The sequence below is a fragment of the Mus musculus genome, chromosome 8 (genome assembly GCF_000001635.26).
Source record: "Mus musculus strain C57BL/6J chromosome 8, GRCm38.p6 C57BL/6J".
Classification (NCBI taxonomy): domain Eukaryota; kingdom Metazoa; phylum Chordata; class Mammalia; order Rodentia; family Muridae; genus Mus; species Mus musculus.
Window position 1 is genome coordinate 34,587,535 of NC_000074.6, and position 18,790 is coordinate 34,606,324.

Sequence of the window (18,790 nt, forward strand, 5' to 3'; positions counted from 1 at the left end):
CAGAGCCCTGGGCTTGAGAGCACGCTTCATCGTTTGCTGTAAGTATGACTTGGGTCAGATTTACCAACGTGATTGATTTCATTTTTAACTCTGGAGAAAGTGCTTTTCAACTCACTTTGGAAGTTGCAAATGTCTATGTAGGCATTGTTACCCTTGAGGGTTATGCTCTGAAGTTGTTAAGTTAAGCTATTAGTCACACTGCATGCCGATGTGCAAAATGAATATAGCATCTTATTTTTGGTCACTGACTAGTCTTTCCCAGAGGTTCTCAGCCCTCTGGGAGTGACACCAACCACGGCCCCAGCAACATTGATTACAACGAACTGGGTGAGACTCAAAATGCCTTACCCACTCACACGCTCCTCACTGCAGTCCTGTGAAGTGAACGGCTGCACAACCTCCAACTTAGAAGAGTAGAAACGGATTTGAAATACGCTTCCTAGCAATTTTCCACGTCTCTGACTACTCCAAATGTTTCCTATGATAGTTATAGTTTCCCCTCCAAGACAATCTTTAGATTTTTCTCCCTCTAGCTCTTCAAGATGTTGTCTGGGTGACTCAGATAGTTCATGTCCATGACTGTGCAGAGGTAGCCCCCACTCCTCTGTCCTTTAGAGGACCTGTAGGATATGGCGCCCCCTGTCTATTTAACCTTGCTGATATGTGTCAAAGAGCTGTCATGGCTCATGATCAGCTACTCTCAGTCACCCTGGGGCTGTCTTGGCCTACCTGCCTCTCTCAGGCATGCAGTGGCCCCTTGCGACTGGCTGGGAACACTATTCCTCTCTAGTCAAAAGGATCCTTCACTCAGCCCCCACTGTGGGAACATCTAACACAAGATCTCCATCCCACTCTGCCTGCTTGTGTCTGTCCCTTCCTAGGGACTCTTGGTACCTTCCAAACAATATGAGGAGATTACCAAAAGGTGTCTATCCGGTCTAGCCCTGCATACCTAGTGTATGCCAGTTATAGTTCAGCATGTTTGGGATCAGAAAAAAAAAAAAAAGCATAGACCTTACCCTAATGAGGTTGACATTCTAAATCTCTTTAAGGGGAGGGGGGGTCTCCTCTACAGCTCCTCTCATGTTCTTGGCCTCTATCTCAGCCTGCTGCATATCCTCCCCCTGGAGAACGATCCAGGGAAATTATTTATGATGGAAAGTGTCCTCTCTTCTCATCAAGCCTGTCCTGTGAGCCCACTGTTCTGGTAACAAGGTCAAGAGAGTGAACTGTTAGACTCCAAGCTGAAGAGGAAAACAATGACAGGCCCTTTGTTCTTGAGGTCTGGCTCCAGCCACATGGAGTCTCGGAGTTCAGTGTTGGAGTTACAGTGTTACCATAGAGCTTTAAGGGAAACGTGAAACTGTCCCTTATCTCCCTGTGACTAGTCAGGACAGAAGCAAATCAGACAATGGCGCTCCATATTCCAGCATTTATGAAAGGGCTGTCACATTTTAATGGGTTCCTGTAGCTGTCAGTATAGTTGTCTATAGCAATGGCATTGGTATGGCTTGAATATAGAGTCTCTCCTACCGGCTCCCGCATCAGGGACTTGGCTGCAAGCTGGTAAGCTCTGGGATGGCAATTAAATCATAAGGGCTTTGACATAATGAATGGTTTACACATACTCATATGGGCTCCTAACATGATGGTATTATTGGGAGGTAGTAGACAGCAGGAGGTGGGCTCTGGTTAAGTTTAGCAGGGGTTTCCCCCTGAAGGCTACTTCTTGTCCTACCTACTTCCTGTATTCTCTACCTCTGCTTCCTGCCATGATGTGCTGCTTCATTTGGATCCAAAGGACTGTGAGCTAAAATAAGCAATCTTCCCTTTACATTGTTCTCTCTGGCAATTTGCTCTCAGTAACAGAGATCTAACCAACACAGACACCCAGTGAGCCTTTTATTGAACAAGCAAATTGTCTACTGGAGAACACACCACACGTGATTCATTCCGAGGAACAGAGTCCGCATGCTTGAGATGGCAACCTACCCACACATCCTCAGCCTGTATTTTATACCCAGAACAGAGGACCTGTGCCCAGGGGACTCTTCTTGCCTTAGAGGCCAGAAAGGACTAGCTCAAACCAACTCAAGAGTGACCCAGTCTGTTGCTGAGCTAGAGAGAGGAGCGCGGAGTAAAAGTGTCTAGAGGTCTTCCTGGAAAAGCTGCAAATCGAGATGAGCAAAGGAAACGAAGGCAGAGGGCAGGAGAAGCAGCAGGCATGAGCAGGAAGGCAGGAATGGGCATGCTCGGGGCTAACAGAGAGGTCAGGAGAACCGAGGTAGCGCCAAGTAGGAAAGAGGTACTTATGAAAGGGCTTAGAGACCAAATGGAATACAGGCTTTGATCTGGGATATTTTTTAAAGTTATAAATAGAGCCAAATACTTCCATATACATGTGCATCTCCTCCTGATGTAGGCAGAAGTTTGACTTCACGGTGGGCAACTTCCCTCCTCAAGAATCCAAAACTTTTATCTCCAATGCTGACAGCTCAACTCAGCTTTGCTGTTGTCTGCCTGTAGCTGGTGTTCCTTAGGGACTAGTCATTTTCTGAACATCCTTCAGCACAGAACTCGAGTTATCTGCTCCAGCTCAATACACAGCGGATGGGGAAATGTAGGCCAGTCATGTGACAAGGGAGGAGGAAGGAGTTCGTAAAGCATGGACCACATGTTTATCCATGTGAAAACCCCTAAGGAGGAGCTGCAGCGGGTCTTGGGATTCAATCCATCACCTCCTCCTGGTGGCACAAATCAGGGACATTTGGACAAGATGAATACCAGATGCAATAGACAACCTGGAGACTGCAGAGGATGCTGTGAAGGACCGAAAGCAGCCAATGGCAGCAGAACGTAGAAGAAAAGATTGAAAAAAGAATGGTAGAGTTGGAGGAAATGATCAGCTGCAGGAGAACAAAAGGATGCCCAGGTAACTTACTAAATCAAGTTCATTGCAGCGTCTGTGAAGGAGGAACTGAGGGCCAACACTAGACTGAAGGACCCAGTCTCTTGGAAGGAAGGGAGAGAGGGTGAGGTACCACCTCTGTCCTGCAAAACAAAAAGCATGAATTTCTGTGAAAGAGACTCACTCTAAACCATCTCAACTTTCTTAGAGTGACTGTGACCTCCATCTATAGGGCCATGGCCCACTGTCCCCAGATGGTAAGTTGACATGTCTTGGAGGTCTATATTAATAAACTAGTGTCATTCTAACCTCAGGTTGGCCTTAGCCATTTTAGATATCAGGGAACCAAAACTATATTTCAACAGAAGTTTCAGAGGCTCGGCTCCTTCTTTGAGCATGAAATCTAGTGCAGCCTCCTTTACTTGTATTTAACACAGAGTCTCCATTTGATAGGTATCTGTAATGAATGTTGATTCGTGAATCTAAATGACCTACAGTTCACTCTTAAACTACACTTAATAAATGGTTACATTGGGTGGTAGGTCTTAATGCTGTCTGGTCTGTTTTCCATAACAAAATCCCCACCCACAGCCCTATACACACACAGCCCCTCCTGGAGAGGGCATCTTTCTCCCCTGGGTCCAGTGACTAATGTTTGATTCAGATGTACTCTTCATTTGAGTGTCATTTTTTCCTCCTAGCACATCCACCCATTCTTTTTCTCCCCACATCAACCTGGGGAGGTGACTCATCTACAGTTTGCTATGGCCCGGCTCCTCTCACCTCCACACCTCCACCCCTGCAAGATTGTCTGAGATGAGAGTGAGCAATAGAGAAGGAACTCATAGCAAGAATGATGGAGCTCCAAGCCAAATATCTAGGAAGAAAGGCCCAGCCCTGGGACCGGATGAGGGCATTAGAAGGTAATGGGGTCTGTGAGGAGAAATAGACAGTGTCATGAACAGTGTGAGAAGAGCCAAGCCCGGGAGGGCTACCACAACCTGGCTGAACCCTGAGTCCACTGGGTACCCAGACACTCCCTAAGTCCCTGTTAGGGCCTCCTGTTACCCACAGCTCCCTAGTAGGCTCAGTTCCATGATTCATCAGGTGTGTTCCCACGGTGGCTCCGAGGGCTAGGACAAAGGGCAAACTGAAGGCAGAATGTTTGAGCGTTGCCCTGTAGGATGACTTGGCTGCAGAAATCACACAAAGGTGGCTTAGGAGTCATGGTTACAGGAGAGATTCACAGGCTGCCAGGGATCTAGTATGACCTGCCCCACGAGAGAGCACATCACCCGAGGCTACACCCGCTTACCAAGATAGAAGGTTGAGCGGTGTGGCAGCTCTCCAGTCTTGTATTTGCTAGGCTTCTTCATGGAACAAAATTTGTACTTTGAAATGGAGGGACCAGGGATTTTCTTCAACAGGGCAAATAATTGAACAGCATTGAGTCAAATTCTGCAATGCTAGGAAAAATCTACACACTCCAGGGCTGGAAAGAATGTTCGAGATGAGAAAACAGGGTTAATACCAACTAGCAGAGACAGCTCCATAAGTCACGCTTCTACCTCCAGTTTCTGTTCCTGATACCCTGGATCCAACTTTCTGCAAATAAAAAGGATCATGTTGGCCAGGAAATTTCTATACTGAGAATAAGAAAAAGAAATATCTACTACTGTTGTGTGGCTCCTACGCCGGTGCAGGCAACCATCAGTTTGCAGAAAGACAGACTATCCTTGCTTCCCACTGGTCACAAGCAAACCTATCCAAGTCCATATTTCCTCTGTAGGATCACCTCTTATTCCGATCCCTTTGTATCCTGAGCACTAAGCAGCCAGTGGCCATGATCTATCTTAAACATGAACATTCACTAAGATATACACCGAGGAAAGAAACCCACTGGAGCCCTTTCCATGTGACTAACTTCTTTCCTGCTACACCTTCTGGGAAGTACCTCTTGTCTCTTCCTCAGCACCTCTCCCAGTTAGAGAAAATGCTGTGGAATGAGCTACTGGCATCAGACAGACAGACAGACAGACAGACATCACTCGCTGGCTACTCAATGTGAGCAGGTTGGCTAGCCTCTGTCTCAGTATCTCCCTTTCTGAATTGAGATGGGCAGTGTCTATCTTTTTTAATCTTTGTGAGAATGAAATAAAATAGCGCATGCATGTCATAGACTCCATAGACAGAGGTAGAACTCAATAAATACCCATTCCGTTCTCTGGCTGCTTACTCTACATCTGTTCTAGCATCTGTTTTCTGACCTCAGTGTCAGCTGTGTCTTCCCAAGTCGCACTGTTCTACCTCTGAGACATCACACCACAGACATTCACCATATGATGAGTACGTTATGCGTGTTTACTTCCTAGTTGCAAGAAGCCCACTGTTCTGGCTGGTTTTGTGGCAACTTGACACGAGCCAGAGTCATTGAGAGAAGAAGGAACCTCAATTAAGGAAACGTCTCCATGAGATCCGGCTGTAAGGCATTTTCTCAATTAGTCATCAATGGGGAAGGACCTAGCTCATAGTTAATGGTGCCATCTCTGGACTGGTGGTCCTGAGTTCTATAAGAAAGCAGGCTGAGCAAGCCATGGGAAGCAAGCCAGTAAGCAGCACCCCTCCATGGCTTCTGCATCAGCTCCTGCCTCCAGGATTCTGCCATATTTGAGTTCCTTCCTTGACTTCCCTCAATAATGAACAACAATGTGGAAGCATTAGCCAAATAAATCCCTTTCTCCCCAACTTGCTTTTTGGTCATGGTTTTCATCACACCAAGAGTAACCCTAACAAAGACACCCAGGGACTCACAGTTTCTGTGTTTCTCTCCAAAATAGCAAGAATCCAAGCAGGATCACCTTAAATCACCATTCGTACTGATGGACTCCTTTATTTGTAAGGCCAAATGGAGAGGGTTGGGGAGGTAGGCTTTCCTGAATCCCATACTCATCTCAAGCAGCAGTAAAGTCCCTTGACAGTCAGGAAAAACTCTGGACTTTTCTGGGGACCCAAAGGGACATGCTCAGTTCCTCTAATAATATAACAGGTTGTGAGTTCTAGGGATGGCTGCAGAAGTCACTCTCCTTACGAAGTGAACTTAGCATCCTTCGTCAAGAGATGCTCTGTCCTCAATGGGGAATGGGCAAGATGGGTTGATACCAAGAAGGGAGCAGTAAGGCAGACATTATTCAAAGGGTTCCAGATCCCTTGGCCTTCATCCCTCCATTTCTCAGTGCTTTTTCACATAAGGAGACCAGCAAGAAGGGTAAGATGCTTGACCCTAGGGACACAGTGGAATTAGAGTAATGAAAATGGGGATACAGGCAGACCTGCTTGTGTTCTGCAGTGGGCCTCTGACCGTGGCAGCCATGGTCTTCTGTGACCGTCAAGGCTGAGTCAACAAAGGTGCCACAGCTTTGATCCAGTTTTCTTTTAGGACTGACATTTTTGCTGTTACAGTATGGAGATGTTCTGAATCTCAGTCAAAGAAATCTAGAAGCAGGACTGGTACCAGGGCAATGTCCTTGAGAGGAGAGGCTGGGTGTGCCCATGCTGATTCTCAACTCATGGAGTCTAGCCCCTTGCCCATTAGCAGTTTGGTCAACCTCCAGGTCACCTGACCACACTCTCTATAAGGCACAATACTGAATAAGTGAGAAGTGACCCACACTCTTGGACAATGTTCCTGTTTTTGCTACCCCTACTGGCCAGTGCCCTGTAGCAAGGAGAATGTTATCTTGATGACAGATCCTCCCACCTGCATTGCCAAGAATCCTGCTGGCCTGGGAGACAGTGAAGAACCTCTGCCCTTGCTCTGACCTATGTTCTCACTACAGACATATGTCCCCAGGAAAGGGGAGAGAGAAAAAGTGGTTCTTCATCATAGACCAGCATTTATGTCTCAGCAGAGCCCTGTGACATTCCAGCACAGTGACAGACAGCAGCAGAAATGAGCTCATAAGGCCAGGATCTGCTGCTGGTCTGCTCTGTATTCTGTGCTAAGGAGAAGACAAGGGGGTCCTAGTCTGCTATCAGGACACAGACACAACAACAGAGTCAGACATACATGGTGGGCATATTTATTCTGTCTAAAGCACAAGTGAAAAAAATAAAGTAGAAAGAGACATCTTACCAAGGACCCATGACTGGCAAAGGACAGACCAAGATTTGAAATGGGCTCCTCTTGGTCCCGTTGACCAAGTTGTCCTGGATAATGTCACTGAAAGAGGGGTAGAGGACACCAGAGATACCGTCCGCATCTGGTTCTCATATTGGCCAGATCCCTTAGAGACCACCAGTGCTTAGTGAAGACGAGGAGTGTCTGATTTACAAGGTCTGACATGATGGAAGCAGTTGGACTTTTCTTCCTCTGAGACTGGAGGGTTTCTGTGGCTACACACTGGCCTGATTCATACTAACCACCTGGTTCATACAATACTTTAGGACAAAAGAAACTAAGAAGATTTAAGAAAAAGACCAGAATTGCATAGATGGTTCGTGTCCCATGGTCATGCTAGCCACAGAAGAGACCCTGATTTTGTCAGCTCGCCCCACCTACCACCCTATGAACCTCTCCCAAGAGGAGTCCTACATAAGGAGCCCTGCAAACATTTATTTTCCAGCACTGGCTCTGTAGTAAAGCTGAAACCCATCATCTAAAGATACCCATTTGTTGTCTATCTGGTCCAAGTCTACTGAGTCCACAGGTATGGATCATGGAGACAGACATCATCACCACATCTATGATGTGATGGACTCTAGGGGACCTTTCCTCCACCATCCTGCTTCACCACAGGTCTTAAGTTGCCAGGGTTTGATTTGCTCTTGGAACATCCAAGAAGGCCCTGAACTTCAGAAAGCTTCCTCGGAAATAATAGGGTATAAGATTTGCAGACAGAACCGTTGTTCTTCAACAGATTCAAACTTTAAAGCACTGAGTCAGAGAACAGCCGAGAACATGTAGAGAAGGTGGGCAAGAAGACGGAAGGGTGAAGTCTAAGTGTCCTAAGGGAGGCAGAAGCGGATGGGAAGTGGGTTTCTGGGGATGGGAGGTAGACAGAGGCTAACAAAAACAAACTCTCTCTCATATACTTGGACCTTGCCCTAGCTGGAATCAACACCTCTCCTCACGCCAGCTACAAAGCCAAAAGGGGCACTTACATACTGCTGCAGTTTGGATCTTCAGTGTCCCTTGAGGTCCATGTGTTGAAGGCCTAGTCATCAGCTGGGCACTACTGGAAGCTGGTGAAGGCCAGCGGGAGATCTTTAAGTTGTTAAGAGAGAGTTGTAGAAGAGGACAATGGGGTGTTCAGCTCTCTCCTTCTCCATGTCTCAGCTGTGAGGTGAACATTCCGAACCCTCTCTCTATAAGCTGGTCACCTTAGATGCCCATCACACTCACAGAAAGATGAACTCCACACATATAACACACTTATGACACTACCAGTCCCTCTGACACTAGACAGGTCGGAAGAACTGATAGGGAACACTGACTGGTGGGACCCCCCCCATACCAGCTAGCACTTGGCAGTGGAAGATGGAGGCTTACCTGGGGGCAGGGAGAAACACATGGGATCTTATTAGAAGTAGCAGCAGCATGGTTACTGTTAACTGAATGTTTGCTGATTCTCTAGCAATGAATCCCCTTGGACAGACATAGTACCCATCCATGTAACATAGACTTCTTGCTACAGTGGTTGGTATTGGGGATTTCTTTGAAGAATATGTATCCCTGGGGACAGGCCAGCTTCAAGGGTTGTGTTGCTTTGTTTTGTTCCTAATACAAAACTTGAAGTGATTCCATATCATCCGCGCCTCACACGCTGGTAGTTGTGACCCAATGATAAAACATCCCCAACTGCAGGCATGGGGTGGGTATTCAGCTCTTCGTGGGAAGGCCCGTCTTCCTCACAAGCACTTGATGTTAATTTTCCAGAGTCATATCCTCCCACTGTCTGTGAAGAATGAGAAAAGGAAAACCAGCCACCATGCCGTGATTTTAATTTCTCTGTTTAAAAGAAAAAGAAAAAAAAATCCACTTGAATACACAGCTCTGAAGACAGCATCATGTTGTACCTCATGCACCTCAGAATGAAATTGTCTCCATCATCTGAGGTAAATGTTTAAAGGATGTACCACTTAAAGGATGGTAGATTGCATCATCTCCAAAGATGCCCCCAAAGATTTGGACTAATAGCCTACCATCCTCATCTTTATCAGAACCCTAAGAGGGTAAAGATGAGGATAACTTGGGGGAAATCATCTCATCCCGAGGACCAGACAGAGATGCTCACAGGAGACAGATAAAGGCATAAGTGATTCAAGCCCAGATGGGGCCTCTTGTGACTCAGAGTTTGTTATTCATCCAAGAAATAAATTTCAAACAGTTGAAGACTTTGGGCAGCTGAGTTCCACATCCCTTGTCCTTTCGTTTTCCTAGAGTGTCCATAACAAATGGCCTCGAACTCGGTGGCTTCAAGCAATGGAAATTTATTCTTTCCTAGTTCTAGAGGTCAAAAATCCGAGCTCAAAGAAGGCAGCAGGGCCATGTCTTCCCTGAAGTTTCAAAGGAAGACTCCTTCCTCGCCTCTTCCAGTTTTGGGTGGTTCTGCGTTCTCTGTGGACTGTGGCCATGTAACTTTCTGCCTCTGCCTCTCTGCCTCTCTGCCTCTCTGCCTCTCTGCCCCTGCCTCTGCCTTCTGTCTTAAAAGGATGATTGTCATTTTATGTAGGATTCACCTGAATAATCCAGAATGACCTCATCTGGTATTGCTCTCAACTATATTTGCAATGACCCCTCATTCCAATTAAGGGTACATTAACTGGTTAGAACATAATCAAACCATCTGAGGGTCAGCAGACAGACCCATCTACTAGAATGAAGTAAAATATGAACAAATGAACCACACCAGGACTGGCAGGTGGATCTGAGAAGGATTTCCCTTTGTCCGATCTCTAAGGGTCAGTCACATTGGTGCTTTTCCATGTCTTTTACTGGCTAAGACTCTCCTTAAATTCTCTGGGGGATGGGCAGGTGTCCTGAGGAATCCTAGCTGCTTTGAACTGCCAAGATCTTGACTCTAGTTAAGACTTTGTGTGGACTTTATATGGAGTAGAACCTCCTCCTTTATTTAGGAGTTGAATTTCCGTCTGGGTTTTTTTAGTCTTTTCCCTGTGCCCTACTGTGCATCCAAAGTCATCTCCTCCCTCTCCTAACAACGTTCTGGATTCTGCAGATCCTTGGTGCCTCTTTCGGAATTTTAACTCAAGCTTCTCAAATTTCTGTCTTTATCTGAATCAGCCATTGGGAGGCCATGTTTGAGTACAGACTACTGGGTTCCATGTTCAGAGTTTCTGATGCAGTAATTGGCTTGGAGGTGGGGCTAAAAGCTTGCGTTCCCCACCCCCATAGGTTTACTGTTTATTCAATGTTAAATGTTACAGAGTTCTTACACTGTCTGAAACATGCCTGAGAACTCAAAGAAAGAAATGGTGCAATGGACAGCCTCACCCACCCAGACAGTGTATTAAAACTTGATTCACATGCATTTTGATAATTTCACAATCTTAAAAAATTATAACAAGACTTGGAACTTACATCTGCTGCAGGTCTTCAGCGTTCACATTAAATAACGGCATCACGTCTCTGTTCACGTCTTCAACCATAACCCCAAACAGAATTTGTGTATGTGTGTCTAACTGGGGTAAAGCATACTTTAAGGGAAGTTTGTGGCTCAAGGTGTGAGATTTCTTGTTAAGGTTTCTGGTGCCCAAATAAAGTCTTCAGTTTAACCAAGAATCTCAAGCCTCTAATCACCCCACCTCCTCCTTCAGATCAGGCCAACATTATTGCCCAGAAGTGGCATACAGTCTGGTAGGAGACACTGGCCTCCACCTCCTGCTTCCCACACTGCTGCACTAATCCACTAAACTCCAAGACATGCTCTCAAGCTGGGAAAACATCCCCCGTTACCTGTTCCACTCCTGTCAGTAGTGAGCAAGTCTGAACTGTGTTTGGCAAAGGGATTCATTTACAGAGAGAAGCCCAGGCACTGCCATTGTATCACATACTCATATGTCAATATAGAGTATGTGTACTGAACCATCTGTAGTGACAAACTAGGTAACCGACAGACGATTGATTTCATTAGGTGGAAAGAAATTTAGCAGTAACCATTTCTAAGAGCCAAGTGCTACTAGATAGTTAAATTGTAATTACTAACAACAGAAGTCTACATTACTGGCTACTCCCCTGCCTCTCCAAGTGAATACCAAACATACTCACAGAGTAAATGTCAAGAGCTGGCTAAACAATGAATGGATCTACAGAATAGCCCATAACCTTCACAAGGTTGGTAACCTCAGATTTGCTGCCCTTAGTTGTGGATTTCATGTGGATCACACCTCCTGCATAAGGTTGCAGCGATTAGTGTGAACCTTGAAACCAACTCTACTGGATTCCTGTCAGAAAGCCCTCAGAAGCCAGCCACCTGGGTTCTGATCCACTGTAAAAGATAAAGAGTTAAGTGAGCTGAATTTACCTGTTCTGTGTCCCAACCTAAGGACTACTCTGTAGGCTGTGGCTATGTTCGACTCCCTGGAACAAGCCACTGTCAGAAATGATGTGTTGGGTCATTTGTGTGGGGCTTATGATTTATAATTTAAGTTTGTAGTTGTATGAGGTAACTATGGATTTAATTCAACCAAACTCAGGTCTACCAAATGAGGAGTGGGTGGGGGTAGTCTTGTTTCTTTGAATCATTTTTCACTCAGATAGTGTTTGTTGGGTTCCACACTAAGGCCTTGCTTTGACTTGGAGTAAGTTCTTTAAGGGCATATTGTGTGGAGAAAGAGTCTGAAAGAAGCATTGGAATTGTGAAATGCCCTATGAATTGGCCAATCCTTAGGTGGAACCAGATAGCCTTTGATGGATATAAAGGACAGCAGACCTGCTGCACCCCAAGGGCTGCTCAAGCCTCCTAATCAGGTCTAAATTGAACTGCTGTGGACAGAGTGTGGCGTCTGCTCACTGTTGTGGATGGAGTGTGGTGTCTGCCCACTGCTGTGGACAGAGTGTGGCGACTGCTCACTGCTATGGACAGAGTGTGGCAACTGCTCACTGCTGTGGATGGAGTGGTGTCTGCCCACTGCTGTGGATGGAGTGTGGCGACTGCTCACTGCTGTGGATAGAGTGTGGTGTCTGCCCACTGCTGTGGATAGAGTGTGGTGTCTGCCTACTGCTGTGGATGGAGTGTGGCGACTGCTCACTGCTGTGGACAGAGTGTGGCAACTGCTCACTGCTGTGGATGGAGTGGTGTCTGCCCACTGCTGTGGATGGAGTGTGGCGACTGCTCACTGCTGTGGATGGAGTGGTGTCTGCCCACTGCTGTGGATGGAGTGTGGCGACTGCTCACTGCTGTGGATGGAGTGGTGTCTGCCCACTGCTGTGGATGGAGTGTGGCGACTGCTCACTGCTGTGGATGGAGTGGTGTCTGCCCACTGCTGTGGATAGAGTGTGGTGTCTGCTCACTGCTGTGGATGGAGTGGTGTCTGCCCACTGCTGTGGATGGAGTGGTGTCTGCCCACTGCTGTGGATGGAGTGGTGTCTGCCCACTGCTGTGGATGGAGTGGTGTCTGCCCACTGCTGTGGATGGAGTGGCGTCTGCTCAGGAGGAGAAGGTTTCACTGACCTGGCTTTTAACAGTTCAAAGCAACAGGAGCAAAACACCAAGTTGTGCACGAATCTGGCATGGCGTCTGACAAATCCTTGTGTGTGCCCCAAATGTGAAAGCTCGAGTTCTTATCTGTGGAGATTCTGTTCTAGCTGGTCCAGAGGCATAGTGAGAACCACCATTCTAACCCATTCCTCATGCCTTCCGAGTGGACTTTCCTTGTGCTCCCCCCACATCCAACTCATCTTCTATCTTCCTCTAGCCCAGTAGGCTCTCAACCTGTGGATAGCAAGACTTTTAGGGGGTGTCACATATCTGATATCCTGCATAGCAGATATTTACATTATAATGTATAACAGTAGCAAGATTACAGTTATGACGTAGGAATGAAATAATGCTATAGTTGGGGGTTCACCACAGCAGGAAGAGCTGTATTAAAGGTCCACAGCTTTAGGAAGGTTGAGAACCTCTGTTCTAGACACTTATTGTCATCTCAAAATACCTAGAACCACGCTGATTTAGCTCAATCTTATACCTAACGATTCCTACCTAACCGTCCCATCCTTTGATGCCCATCTAAAACCTCTTCTCCCTCTCCCCACCCTCTTACTTCTCTAAATCAAAGCCAAGGATACCCAGATAACTAAGCTTACTCCGTCCCAGAAAACAGGAAAATCTAGTCCCAAGCTAGTGAGACAGTGGGCACAGTGACAAGCCTGGCTGTAGCTGGATATCCTCACAAGACTCCTAAAGTGGGTAGCCTAGGTCCGGCTCCAGTGTGACCAGGGAGGAGTGTGGAGGAAGCATCCAAGCCAGTTTCCACCTACCCAGCCGCCCATGCTCCTTCTGTCTTCACCAGCCCCTCATGCCCCAGTGTGCAGCAACTCCCCTCAAGGGTGAGCCTTCAGATGCCAGCAGACCATCTTCCCAGGACATTGAGCAACACCCACTGCAGGATTTCCAGCCCTCATGCGCTCCCCAACAGCCTGCAAGACATTTTCTCTGAGGAATTTCAACACACATAACCAGTGCTTTGTTCCCCTGTGAATGCGGGCTTGTCTGGGTGCCAGAGTTGCACCACACAGGAGATTAACAAATATGAGCTGAACCTCTCAGCAGGCGCAGCTCAGTCTCTGTGATCTTTCTTAATACTATGCACAAATGTCAAACCACTCTAGAAAAAAAAAACAGGAAAGAAAGAAAGGAAGGAAGGAAGGAAGGAAGGAAGGAAGGAAGGAAGGAAGAAAGAAAGAAAGAAAGAAAGAAAGAAAGAAAGAAAGAAAGAAAGAAAGAAAGAAAGAAAGAAAGAAAGAAAGAAAGAAAGAAAGAGCATGGGAGGGGGTGTTGGGCCCATTGGCCGACCTAATGAATGCAGACAACCTGACCTTAGAGATCCTCTTAATGTCAAGTACTCAATGTCAGTTTTACTGAAGTTGAGCTGAGCGAAGGGTGTACTAGGGCTAAGGTCACCGCTCTGCTAATGGTATGTAAATACTTAGGAGTTCCTCACACCCTTCCCTGATGCCCTCATACATAGAAAAATTTTAAATAAGATGTCAAGTGTTTGTGGTAGTAGTTCACATAAAGCCCATGTGTCCCAAGAGAACAATTGACTTCTGTATGAATGGTTTGAGGACTCAAGTGGAAAGGAGGGACTAACCTAGTATGACATCATTGCACACAAGGACCCAGTTGAGGTTGGACTGGAGGGTTCTCTTCTGGTACAGGGTCACCCCACACATTGCCCTGTGGTCCTAGACAGTTTTAATAAGATATCTGTATTCATTTCTAGGGCTGACATAAGGAAGAATTGTGGGGCTGGGAGGCATAGACAACAACAAGAGTATTCCCTCAGACTTCTAGAAATGAAATTATAAGCACAAAATACATAAAAGTGAAAATACAAGCAGGATTGGTATTTTCTAAGGCCTCTCTCCACAGCTTACTGACAGCTGCCTTCTCTTCCTCTTCACACGATCTCCCTTATGTGAATCTGAGCCCTAATTTTCTCTTCTCACAAAGACACTCGTTACACGGGATCAAGGCCCAACTCTACAAACTCATTTCATTGAAATGTCCTTTATAAAGATACTATAGCCAAATATTGAGTAATGGGGGTTAGGGCTTCAGCATACAAAGTGGGGGAAGGGGACCCAATTTAGTATATAATAATATTCGCGCAATCCATTTACTTCACTTCCCTGACTCAAAGACACACGATAATTTGTTAATTCAGTTAAAAAAAAAAAAAAAACTTGTGAAATCAGGCCCTGTCTGATAAAAATCTATAGTGCTCGAAGTTTGGTTTCCGGGCATTTTACATAATTATAATAATCTGCATACTTCCTCTGTTCTACTTTAGATAATATCCTGATTCCAATTTTATAAATTAGAAAGCCGATGGTGACAAGCTGAGAAGTGGGAGAGTGGAGCTTCTCCACTGTGCTGCTATAAATGTTACCAATTACTACTGCTTTTTCCGGTGAACTCACAAATGATACACATGGACAGGAAGAGCACAGTGCCCTAGGCGGGTACCCCCAATGGCAGGACCATCCCCACAGAAGTGTATGACCCTGATGAGCCCCTATGGGCAAATATTTTTAGTCTAACAAAATATCATGAAAGCAGCTTGCCCAGTTCTTCTCTCACTGGAAGAGTGAGTCCCAGTTGTCTACCAAATAGAAGCTTTGAAGGATAGCTAGTCTCTGTGTCGAGTATAGGAAAAATATATGTAGCAAATAAGTACATAGCAGCGTGTGCAATATTTGTGTGATGCAGGTTGCTGGGGTGATATGAGGAGGTGAGAGGTCTGAAAGGATGGACATGGTTTCTGGCTGGATGATGTGAAGGGGAGGGCTGGATAAGAGGCAGAGGCATTGAGATAGACTTGGATGTGAACACTTCATTTTCTGTTGCTGTAACTGAATACTCAAGACTTGGTAATTTGCAAATGGTAGTTGTTTATTTAACTATGCTGATTGTAAACCCCAGCTGGAGATGCCACCGCATCCCTCTCTCCTTGGCTCCTGCAGCCCTGAATGCAATTAATACCTGCTCACAGTTAGCTATAACAACATCACTTTTTACTCTGTGAACAACTCATTCTTTCCATCAAATCTCTTAAATTCCTGAGAGCCTTTCTCAACTCCCCCTGCAGGGCACCAACCTAATGTAAAACCCGGAGTCTATCTAGGGATTCACTGTAATCTAAGCTAGACAATTCTGGGACTTCATATAGCCAGGTCACCTGTTCAAGCGAATCACTTCCATCCATCAGCACAGCCAGAAAGAAGTGGTTGAGGGCGCCACAAGCACACAGGGGAATCAGGCCTCAGCCAACTAAGTGTTTCCAAACTAAGTGTTCAGACTGCAAAAGGGTAGTTTGTCAGCTCCAAGCTGCCATCAGAACACTGGCAGGGGAAGGAGCAAGGTGGCTCCACTCTGTTGATCTTCACTAGCCCACAAGAGCTAGCCAGTCTGTACTTGCTGTTCAGACACTATCATAACATCATCTATTCTACTATATAAGAGGACAGGATGGGGGGTGTGGCCATTAGAGATTGCTCTAAGCATTTGGCAGAGCCATAATCCTACACATGGTAACATAGTGGCTCAGCACCCTAAGGGGCATAAGCAATAATCACATCAATGTCTGCAGTATTATAAGGCTCTGTGACAATATGATTTGATACTTTCAATGAGTATAAAGTAAGGGAGCTGAGCCCATCCCTTACTACTGATCTTGCAGTTAAATTCATCCCACTTTGGAAATCACATAAGCTCTTCCACTCACAGGCATCACATTAATACTCTCGGTTTGGGACATTATTTCGGATAACGTCATGTTACTCTGTTCATTATCAACAGATGACAGTGATGACCATGTAAAGTTACTTTGTTCTCTGCCCCACCAGCTTGGGCTACTGTGGCTCCAATGCTTCATTGTTTCATTTATTAAACAGTGATGCACTGGGTGTTCACTTTATGCCAAACATTATTCGAGGAGCGTGGAAAACAGTAACCAAAATTCCTGTCCTTGTGGGGGCTCTAATCAATCTAGGCAAAGTCGAGAGTGGAAATGGGAAAGCAATGAGTCATTGATTTAATAAAAGACTACATAAAACAGTAAAAGGAGGGTAGAACTATGGGAACAAATCGCATAAGAAAGGAGGGTGCCATGGATCGGCGTGCATATGATGTTAAGTAGTGTGGTAGAGGTAGGCACCATGGGAAGTTATTTGAGTGAAGATTTCACAACTTGTGACTCAAGCCAGTGGAAATTTAATGTTGTGGCCAATTAAAATCATGATGCTTGAAGAGCACTGGCTTAGGGAGAAGGGTCGGCGAGAGCTCCAGCTGGGAACATGCTCCCCGATGATGTAGAAAAGTCAAGAAGACTCTTGGAGTTTAGGGTCCTAGAATGAGACTCCCCTAGAGGGATAGTGTTACACGTGGAAGCCTTTACTGTATAGATGTGAGTTAAAGCTTTGAACTCAGTGATGTTACCAAGGGAGGAAGAAAAGGAAGATTAAAAAACATAACCAGAAGGAAGCCAGCAGAGAGAAAAGGAAACACCTGCAAGCGAGAAGAGGCTGGAAAGAATTGACTCTGTGATAGAGAGAAAGGCAGAGGCAAGACGAGCTACTGTGTCTGGAGCCAACTGAGGAGACTGCTCCTCAGGGGAGGAGTGGCCAAGCTTGTCTAAGTAATGTTGACAAGCTCAACTAAGATGAGAAGCAGTAGTTAGTGTCCCTTTATAGGCACAGTGTTTTGGCTTCAACATGGTCCCTGTGAGATGGGGACTGAGCATGGAGCTTGTTTAAAAAGAGTTTCAGAGAAGGGAAGTTACAGAGAGTGCAGGGGATATAATCAAGTTTTTCAAGACATTCTCTTTCAAGAGGGGGCAAAAACCAGAGCACAAACTGCTGGGGAAAGTGGAGTTAGAAGGTTTTGGTGACTTGCTTGTAAAATGGAAAATGTTGGTATGGAAAAGTTCTTGAACAATGGCCTCTAAAAACAGAAAGGAGCTTAACATCTGGTCAATAGGCTAACCAAGTGAGGTAGAGAGGACTCAGAGGCAGCCTGATCCCCGGAGGCAGCGAATGCAAGAGCAGATGTGAAGAGGGGCCCCAGGTGGAGGCAGTAGGTCATAAGACCTCAGCTCTTCTACTCCTCAAGGAGTCTAAGTATAGTAAGAAACAAGGTCATCAGCTGAGATGAGCAGACAGGAACATGGGAAGAAAGAAGAGAAGCTGGCAACTTATTGGTTAGGGTTGTGGGAATGCCTGGGGTGTGCTGTGACTTGTTTCAGGGATGAAGACCTAGATAAGGGTTTTTAGGTATGACTTTTTGTTTGTCTGGTTGGTTGGTTGGTTGGTTGGTTGGTTGGTTGGTTGGTTGGTTGGTGGGTTGCTTGGTCAGTTGGTTTTGGGGACATGGTTTCTCTGTGTACTACTGGATGTCCTGGAACTCACTCTGTAAACCAGGCTAGCCTTGAACTCAGAGATCTTCCTGCCTCTGCCTCCCTAGTGCTGGGACTAAAGGTGTGTACCACCACCACCACTGAACTTTAGGTATGACTTTAAAGGGATCCTAGTAAGTAGCTCCGAGTGCTTGTGGGGAAAGCAAGCAAGTCTAAGCAGAGCAGTGGCTTTGTTGAACAAAGACTATGTCAAAGAGATCCCAGAGGAGCTGAAGAGTTTTTGCAAAGAAGTAATCATAAAGATCAGCCATGGGATATCACTTTTCTTATGCTATGTTATGTTATGTTATGTTATGTTATGTTATGTTATGTTATGTTATGTTATGTTATTTATTGGTGGGAGGCACACTTGTAGAAGTCAGAGAACAACTTGCAGGGGTCACTTCTCTGTTTCCCTATGTGTGCTCTGTGGATCAAATTCAGACAGCCAGGCTTATTAGGAAGTACCTTTACTCATTAAGCCATCAGGTCTACCCAACGTGGGAATATAAAACAAATATGGAGGGAAAGGGACAGAGAGGGTGGGAACAAGGAAAAAGTGACAGAATAAAGTAATGGGAGAGTTCAGTAGGCCATGAATGAACTCTAGGATTCAGGCTCCTGGAGTGACTGAACTGGAAAAACAGGAGTGGTGATCTGAGGTTTTGAAACTTGAACTGTAGAGGAACTTTGGTGCGCTGGCACACACCTGTCATGTCAGCATTAAAGAAGCTGAGGGAGAAGGAT

General features: G+C 45.8%; 1 long non-coding RNA gene across 1 annotated transcript in view; it reads right to left on the minus strand.

Annotated features, from left to right (window-relative positions):
* Positions 1-1,885: 1,885 nt before the first annotated feature.
* The window catches only part of B930018H19Rik (RIKEN cDNA B930018H19 gene), a 50,897-nt gene continuing 33,992 nt past the window's right edge, over positions 1,886-18,790 (minus strand). Inside the window, exons 3-5 of the long non-coding RNA NR_040706.1 lie at positions 8,457-8,915; positions 4,224-4,400; positions 1,886-3,051 (exon numbers count right to left, since the gene is read on the minus strand). This is a non-coding gene — a long non-coding RNA (RIKEN cDNA B930018H19 gene). The remainder of the gene's footprint in view (positions 3,052-4,223; positions 4,401-8,456; positions 8,916-18,790) is intronic.